Below are 7852 nucleotides of genomic sequence, written 5' to 3'. Positions count from 1 at the left end.
GATTTCTCCTCTCATTTGCATGCCGCTCTTCCTGCCTACAGTAAGTTGCTGTCATGCTTTAACAAGTCCGGAGAGAGGCTGAATCTGAACAGAAGAGGGAGAGCGAGCCCTCACCAAGTGCTGGGCTGCGCCGAAACACGCGGTCGGTGGGGCCACGCCAGAAGCAACCGGCGAGCTTGAAAGTAGCCCAGGACCCACTCCCAAGGGATCCGCACAGCTCTCGGGACAGAAGAGGTAGGCAGGGGCGGTGCCCGCACCCGGATTGGGATGATTTCCGGACGCGCCGCTGGTGCGACAGCACTCCTGGTCCTTAGTTCAAAGCCTGTGTTACTTGGCACCACTTCTCCGATTGTTTTTATTTCCTTCTCATCCCTGTTGTGTCTACCGCCTTCACGTATTTGAGTGCCGAAGTCATGTTAAAACGACTTGGAGAAACGCCCGATATGCCTCCCAAACACAAGCCACGCACAGATCCACCCAGATGCAGCCCGCGCGGAGACGCATGCTGGCACACGGGTTCACACGCGTTCAAGCGCGCGCGCACACACACACACATAGGAACACACACGCACACACTTCCCAGATTCGTGCGCGCGAGTCGCTGCTCCTGTTGCATTATGCAAAGATGGGTAGGAGTATGCTTTGACTTACATACACATAGAACGTCCCCTCCCCAGACTCGGTGTGTGACAAATATATAGGGAGGGGACTCGACTGGGACGCTGATCCGAAGGGGCAAACAGTAAGGGCCATCTTGCTGGGATGTTTTAGAAGCAAAGCGCCAGAGACGACAGCTGCGGTCGCCTCAGCTCTCACTAGCAGCCGCCGCAGGCTCGAGCTCAGCGTGCTTCTGGAGTTTTCCGGGCACCAAGTGTGGGTCCAGTCGCCCCAGTTACCCTCTTCCCATCTGGCTCCCTTCCCCTGGGGAGCGCCCCAACCTCAGCTGCGCAACCTTGATCTTGGCTGTGATTACAGAAGAGAAACCACCGCGCCGGCGCTGAAAGCGCGGAGGGGGAGCCTGGGACTGGTCAGCGCGGCGGAGGGATTTTTCCAGGCATTTCCCAGCGCCCGCGGAGACGCGGTGACAGCTGGCCAGGCTCTGCTCTTGCCACCCTCGCGGTCGCCTTGCCCAGGCACTCCACGCCTGTGGGCGTTATCCCCCCCGCCCCTTCCCGCAGCCTACACACCCTGCGCAGGGAAAGCGATCCCTGCTCAGCCTCCTGCACTCTCTGTGCCCCCGCGGCTCCCGCAGGCGAGCCAGCAAGGCGACCTGACCCGAGTCAGTGCTGGCCAGCCAAGGGAGGGCCAGCAGGTCGGGAGAGACGCTTGGGTTGAGAGAAAAGCAAATCCTGAACTCGAAGGAAAACGAGCTAGCACCAGCCTCATTTTAGCGGCTAATTGATCCCGGATTGCGGGCGGGAGGGCTTTAGATGCAATCGCTTGGTAATAACGCCGGTGACATTAAGAGCAGATGGGGGGCGGGTGTTGTGGGGGGGAGATACTCGTGGAAGTTAACAGATTCAGTCTGGGGAAGTAAGTGAGAGGCTGGATTCTGGAGAGCGTAGGAGCCCTGGGAACCCCAATTTAAGATCGCTGCTTTTACCAGGCAAACAAATTTGCATTATTACTCAGAGCTCAGTTACAAAACTCTTTGGAGGAAGTGGATTTTTACCTACAAATAGATGTCCCTAAAGTCAGGGGATTGCTAAGCCCCCTATTCTCTATTCTCTCCCCGGGTGAAAAAAAAAAAAACCTAAAGCACCCCACCCCGATAACCACCCCGCTGGTTCAAAAAAAAATCCCCCTAAGAGACCACTCCGTGCGCCCGGAGCTGCGGCTCGAGTGGTTACTGAGAAACTTCACCTGGCACAGCAGCCCCTTTACCTGGCGGCCGCGTCTCCTCGCAGTCGACTCATCCGAATCCCACCGGGTCGGGGAGGTGGAAAGGGAAGAAGCTGGCAAGGCAGTAGCGGGGCTTCCGGGGCATGGTATTGTTTTAGGGATCGCCGCCGAGGTCCCTGCTGCCCATCGTTGAGAACTGCCACCCCGGTCCCAGGTTCAGTGGACACGGCGGCGAGTGCGGAGCTGCCGCCTTGCCTCTGCTTCACCCCCGGAACAGAGGGCGAGAGCGCGCCCTCGGCAGAAGCCTCGCAGCGCCTGGGCGCGAAGATTGAGGCCGCTGATGTTATCTCCGAGGGCTCGTTCCTCCGCGATGACAATGGAATATGCCAAACTCGCAAGTGACGGCGACAGGTTTCGAACGTACAACTACAAGGTACCCAGCTAGAGACAGTTTGCCGCTCTTCCCCTCCCCCTGCTTTCCCTCCTACCAGGGAGGGAACTAACTTAACCCTGTGTGCGCCCTACACTCCCCGGAGAAGCTGAAACCAACTAGAAAACCGCAGGCGGCGGCTCCCGGGGTAAGAGCTTTGTTCCTGTGCGTTTTCCAGTGGGTGTGTTGTTGACTGGGGGCACTTGCGTGGCAAGATGCCAGTGGCGGGCTTCCAGCGCCAGACTTAGGGATGGGAAGGAGTCCTAGCGTTTTATCCCGACCAGACCCAGCTCTCGGAATCTATTTTTTGCCGGCAGTTACCGGATTTATTGAAGTTGCCCGCGAAGTTGGTTTTTATTTTACTTCTTTACTCCCCCTTTCCCCATCCGATTTCCTTTCTTAGCCGAGCTTTGAAGATTGGGAACTCTGCGTTCATTCTAACTCTGGCTTTAACTGCACTGCGTGTGCCGGATGAACTGGGGAGGGCATCCACCCACCCGCGCCAAATTTAAAGGAAACCGCAAGGAAAGCTTCCTCCTACCCACGCACCCCTTGCCCCGGTAAGCCAACTGACCACATATTCAAATAACCAAGACAGGACTAGGCGAGATTGGTTGTGGGGGGAGGGGTTGAGGGAGTTTGGGATGTGAATGGTGGGAAATGGGATGTAAAAGAGACGCAACGCACAGAGCCTTAGAATGGAATAAACAGGAAAATAAACGAGAATGACGATGCAGAAAAATATCTGAGTGCCAACACTGAAAACAGCAGGTCAGCTTTAAGCGCCTAGATTTTAGTCCCCAACATTCCCCAGCTCCTTTGGAAGAGATTAAATAGAGAAGTCAGGAGCCTCCGCCTTGGCCGCTCATACGCTTTGCATTTTGTAAGCAGCTTCCACCAAGTGCTCTGGACTCCCAAGAAGTTAGCTGGAGTTGGAGGCAAGTCATTTCCCAGACGCGGAATGGAAGCTTAGACCAGAGAAAACTGCTGTCACCGTCACACCCAAATGAGTTAGGACGTCACCCAGAGTACAAACTCAGATCCACACTCGAACATCCTCAACCGATTCCTTCTTTACCCGTCTCCATTCCGGACTAAATAAAGGAAGAAAGACTGAGTCTTTAAAAATCATTCGGAGGGTAACACATGTACCTTGCTGAAACTGGGTTATTTTTTCAAAAGAGAAACGGTGTTTCTCCACCAAGTGGATGTTCGAATTTCTCTCTGCAACCTACCAGCCAACGGGAATCAGACTCGGTAATAACCATTTTAAACCCATCTCAGAGCGAAGCCAGCCAGCCAAGGAAGCAGTTCGAAAGCTGATTTCCAGCCTGTCCTGTGCAGAATTCCCTTGTAAATCCTTCCAGTTTGCCAAGGTGGCAGCAAAGCATAGGGATAGCTCCTCAGGCTGCAGAATCAACACCAAAAGACCACATTTTAGGACAGATTTCCACCTTGTGCTTTTAAACATTCATCTTGGAGTGTAGATGATCATGAGTATCCGCACGAAGTTCTGCCTTTGAAATCTTAATCTGAGATAATAGTATAATTAGTTCATCTTTAAGAACATATTTTAAGGCAAAATGGAGCCCTGTACATGGTTTATTTTCTGCTTTATGCTGCTGGAAAAATAAATTAGACTGAAAGGGTGATAGCAGATGTACAGAATTAGTGTTATAGATTATTGCTATTTCTAAATTATAAGAAGGTAATATTATGTGTATGTGCTCCCTATTAATGGCTATTGGTACAATTATTTTAATCAGGACAAGGAAAATTAAATAAGGAAAAATATCATATCAAGTATGTGAGCAGAATTGCCATAACAGAAATTTCTTATCCACATGGTTTATGTGTCAGCTTGAGAAATGTGTGATGGTGGGGCCAGAGGAAGGAAAAGAATATTAAATGTGGTTTAGGGGCTCCAAAGACTAATAATTTTGGAAACAAGGAAAAACTATGATAATTAGGTTGCTTTGTTTTTATTGAGAAATTAGCATTAATTCATAAGGCTAGAGAGGCAGGTGGAAGAGAAACAAAAATCAAATCTGTGAACTTCAGAGAACAGGTCAACTCGTTAGTTATTCTTAAATTTTGAAGATACCTTCTCTCTTGTTTTAGTTTCCATTTCAATTGAAACTTGATTGTGATTTCAAATTCTTCAGGCCCCTCTCGCACACATACCACGTTTCTTGTGCCGTTTCCCATTCCCATCTACACTTACACATATATTCATTGGCCTGTATTTCTAACACTTGGTAAAAGTAAAAAATTAAACACGGGATCTGAAGTCATAAGACCATGGTTTAAACCCAAGACACTGACAATTCCTATCTTGGGTAAATTCAGCTTGGAGCCACTGTTTCTTCATTTATAAAATGAGCATAAAAATACCTGCTCTACCAGCTTCATAATATTGTCCCATTATGAGTCAGCAAAGGAGCCCTGGGTAAGCAGCTTGGCTGCTAACCGAAAGGTCAGAGCTTCAAATCCACCAGCCACTCAGTGGGAGAAAGATGTGGCAGTAGGCGTCCATAAAGATTACAGCCTTGGAAACCCTATGAAGCAATTCTACTCTGTCCTATAGGGTGGCTATGATTTGGAATCCACCGGACTGAAATGGATTGTGTTTATGAGTCAACATAGGTGAAAGTGCTTTAAAAATTTGGATCGCTATTATTGTTAACGATATTATCATTACATCACACAGTCCCAACTTTCAAAACATAGGAAAATCTCATCAATCTAAACCTAGTCAGTGTCTTCTAATGTTATCATCTTATATTACATTTGTACATTTATCAAAACTAATAAATCAACATTGTTACCTTGTTATTAACTCCAGACTTTATTTTGATTTCATCAGTTTTTCCACTGATGTCCTTTTTCTGTTCCAGCATCTCATTTAAGGTACTGCATTGCATTTAGTCATCTTGTGTCCTTAGTCTCTTGTGTTCTGTGACAGTTTCTCAGACTTTCCTGTGTGTGTGTGTGTGTGTGTGTGTGTGTGTGTGTGTGTGTTTTAATAATACTGAGGGTTTTGAGTACTGGTCAGATATTTTGAAGAAAGCCCCTCAGCTTGGATTTGTCTGATGTTTTTCCGTGATTAGACTGTGTTTATGGGTTTGGGGAAAGATTACCACAGGAAGGAAGTATCCTTCTTATGACATCATGTTAGGGGTACATGATAGCAACATGGCGTCACTGATGATGTTAATCTTGATCATCTGTCTCATATAGTGTACCAGGTTTCTCCACTATAAAACTGTATGTCCTTTTCCATACTCTATTCTTTGGAGGTGAGTCACTCAGTTCAACCCACCGTCCTCATGAATTCAAGATTTTTAAATGAGCAAAAATAAAAAAAGGCACACACACATAGATTTAGTGTGACTCCTAAGCATCCCAAATGTCAAATTTACCCAGGAATAATCTCCTTGGAAAGCTTCTCCTATGTTTCACATATACCCTGAGGAAAGTTCTCAAGAATCTCCTCAGTTCTGTTAGCTACATATTTTGAAGCCATCTTCAACTCGCCACGTTTTAACCCAGTCATTCTCTAAAATCAATTGGTGATTTTCTGAAATATCTCATTCTATTCCAATCCCATTGCCACATCTCTGGTTCAGAGCTTCAACTTTCCTCTGACGAGATGGCATCCATGACCGCCTGTAAAAATGGCTGGGTGTCAGACCTCTTCGTCTAACTTCAGGGGGAGGAGAGACAATTAAGATTGAGATCAGTCCAAAGCTAATTCCTGTGAAGTGGAAGTCAGCCATACCTCCACTCTCCAACCTTTTTACTAATTCTTACACCAGCTGTCCCTCCTATGGCACTTTCTGCTTATCTGCTGGGCTCAATAATTTGTTGAATAGCCACACAGAACTCACAGGCCATACTCAAGATTATGGGGTTTATTAGGGAAGTAACAGGTTACAATTCAGGGTCAGGACCAGCTTGAAAGTAACAAGAGTAACTCAGGATACAGTTGTTCGATCAGGACAGTTTCTTTTTAGTTGCTGCCACAGGGCCCTCACTCTCAGCCTGAACCCTGGCTCTCGGCCTAGGCTGCTGCTCAGGTAAATGTTACAAAACTCTTTAGCTTTGCCAATAAGAGCCTGGAGACACCCCAGTCCACCAGGAAGCCTCCTGCCCAAAGATGCTCAGCTCTCTCTCTGTGGATCAGGAAGCCCATTGCTCTGTCTCGTGTCAGTCTCCTGGTTCTGCTGCCTCTTAGACTCTAATGTGCTTGCCACTGCTTCTCTGTTGCTACTTCTTACTGTCTCTGCTGCTACAGCTCTGCCTGCCTCCTAGGTCTAGGATGTTCTCAGTACAGGGACCCTGGATCCGAAGGACACAATCCGTTCCTGGCTGTTTGTCTTGATGGTAGTGAGGTCCCCCCTCAGCCTCTAGGATTGGCTTATTTTAAGCTTAGAGGGATGGCAAAACTGACCAGTTCCCTCGTTAGGGTTCCATATACCTTATTTGCATTAGCAGGTTGTCCAATCCCCTTGGAGGGCCATAATCACCTTATTTGCATAGTCCCAGTCATTTTGTGGGAGTTACAAGACCATGGTTAGAAGGGCCATATAAAAGCAATTCACAGCACCACACTTCTTATCTCTCTCTCCTTTTCACGTTTTTTCACAGTTCAATGCTCATTTCATTCTTAAGGTAGCATTAGCAATCTACGTGTTTATCTCTTGGTAAGATCTAAGTGACAGAAATAATTGAGTTGCTGTCATTGTGCTATTCTTGTAGTGCCCAAACAGCACTGTGCACACAGTAGTTGCTCAAAGCATGCTTGCAGACTTCTTGAATAAGCTTCTCTGGCAAGTAGAGAGAAATGCATTCCTTTCTCTAAGATAAGGGCCACTCTAAGGAAATCTATAGCTAACGTGCTTCGGAGAGATGACTTTTCTTTTCTCTGTTCCATGAGTATAAAGTACTCCTAACCTACGGCACCATCACTCATCTGTTTGTTATATCGTGGTGGCTTGCATGTTGCTATCATGCTAGAGGCTATTCTACCTGTATTTCAAATACTATCAGGGTCACCCATGGTGGAAAGATTTCAGCAGAGCTTCCAGACTAAGAGAGACTAGGAAGAAAATTCTGGGGATCTACTTCTGAAAATTAGCCAATGAAAACCCAATGGATCACAGCAGAATATTGTCCAATATAGTGCTGGAGGATGAGCTCCTTATGTTAGAAGACACTCAAAATACACAGTAGCTGCAACAATGGACTCAAGCGTAGCAATGATTGTGAAGATGGGGCAGGACTAGGCAATGTTTTGTTCTGTTATAATGAAGTCACGATGAGTTGGGGCCAACTCAACAGCAACTAACAACAACCAGCACCACCACCACCTGTGGCAATCTTTTTGTGAATGTGGTTGGATTCATGTGAATCCATGACACTAAAATGCATACTCTTCTGATTTTGAAACACCACCCTACAGTATGCGGTTCATTCATTCATCTACCAAGCATTTGTACCAAACACAAAACATGCAGCAGGCCCTTGATGAATAAACTCAGTTCCCACCCTGTCAAAACTTCAGTCTAGTGAAGACAA

General features: G+C 47.3%; 1 protein-coding gene across 2 annotated transcripts in view; it reads right to left on the bottom strand.

The window, feature by feature from the left end:
• FLRT2 (fibronectin leucine rich transmembrane protein 2) overlaps positions 1 to 2270 on the bottom strand; it is a 116782-nt gene extending 114512 nt beyond the window's left edge. The window contains exon 1 of one of the 2 annotated variants that reach the window (XM_004389646.2): positions 1885 to 2270. The gene's annotated coding sequence lies outside the window, so the exon portion shown is untranslated. Of the gene's footprint in view, positions 1 to 1863 lie in introns of both variants that reach the window. The other variant, XM_004389647.2, reaches the window with a different exon arrangement.
• Positions 2271 to 7852: the final 5582 nt, after the last annotated feature.

This window comes from Trichechus manatus, unplaced genomic scaffold (genome assembly GCF_000243295.1).
Source record: "Trichechus manatus latirostris isolate Lorelei unplaced genomic scaffold, TriManLat1.0 scaffold00252, whole genome shotgun sequence".
Lineage (NCBI taxonomy): Eukaryota > Metazoa > Chordata > Mammalia > Sirenia > Trichechidae > Trichechus > Trichechus manatus.
Note: the sequence above shows the minus strand (reverse complement) of the source record. Positions and strands in the feature narration are given on the sequence as shown.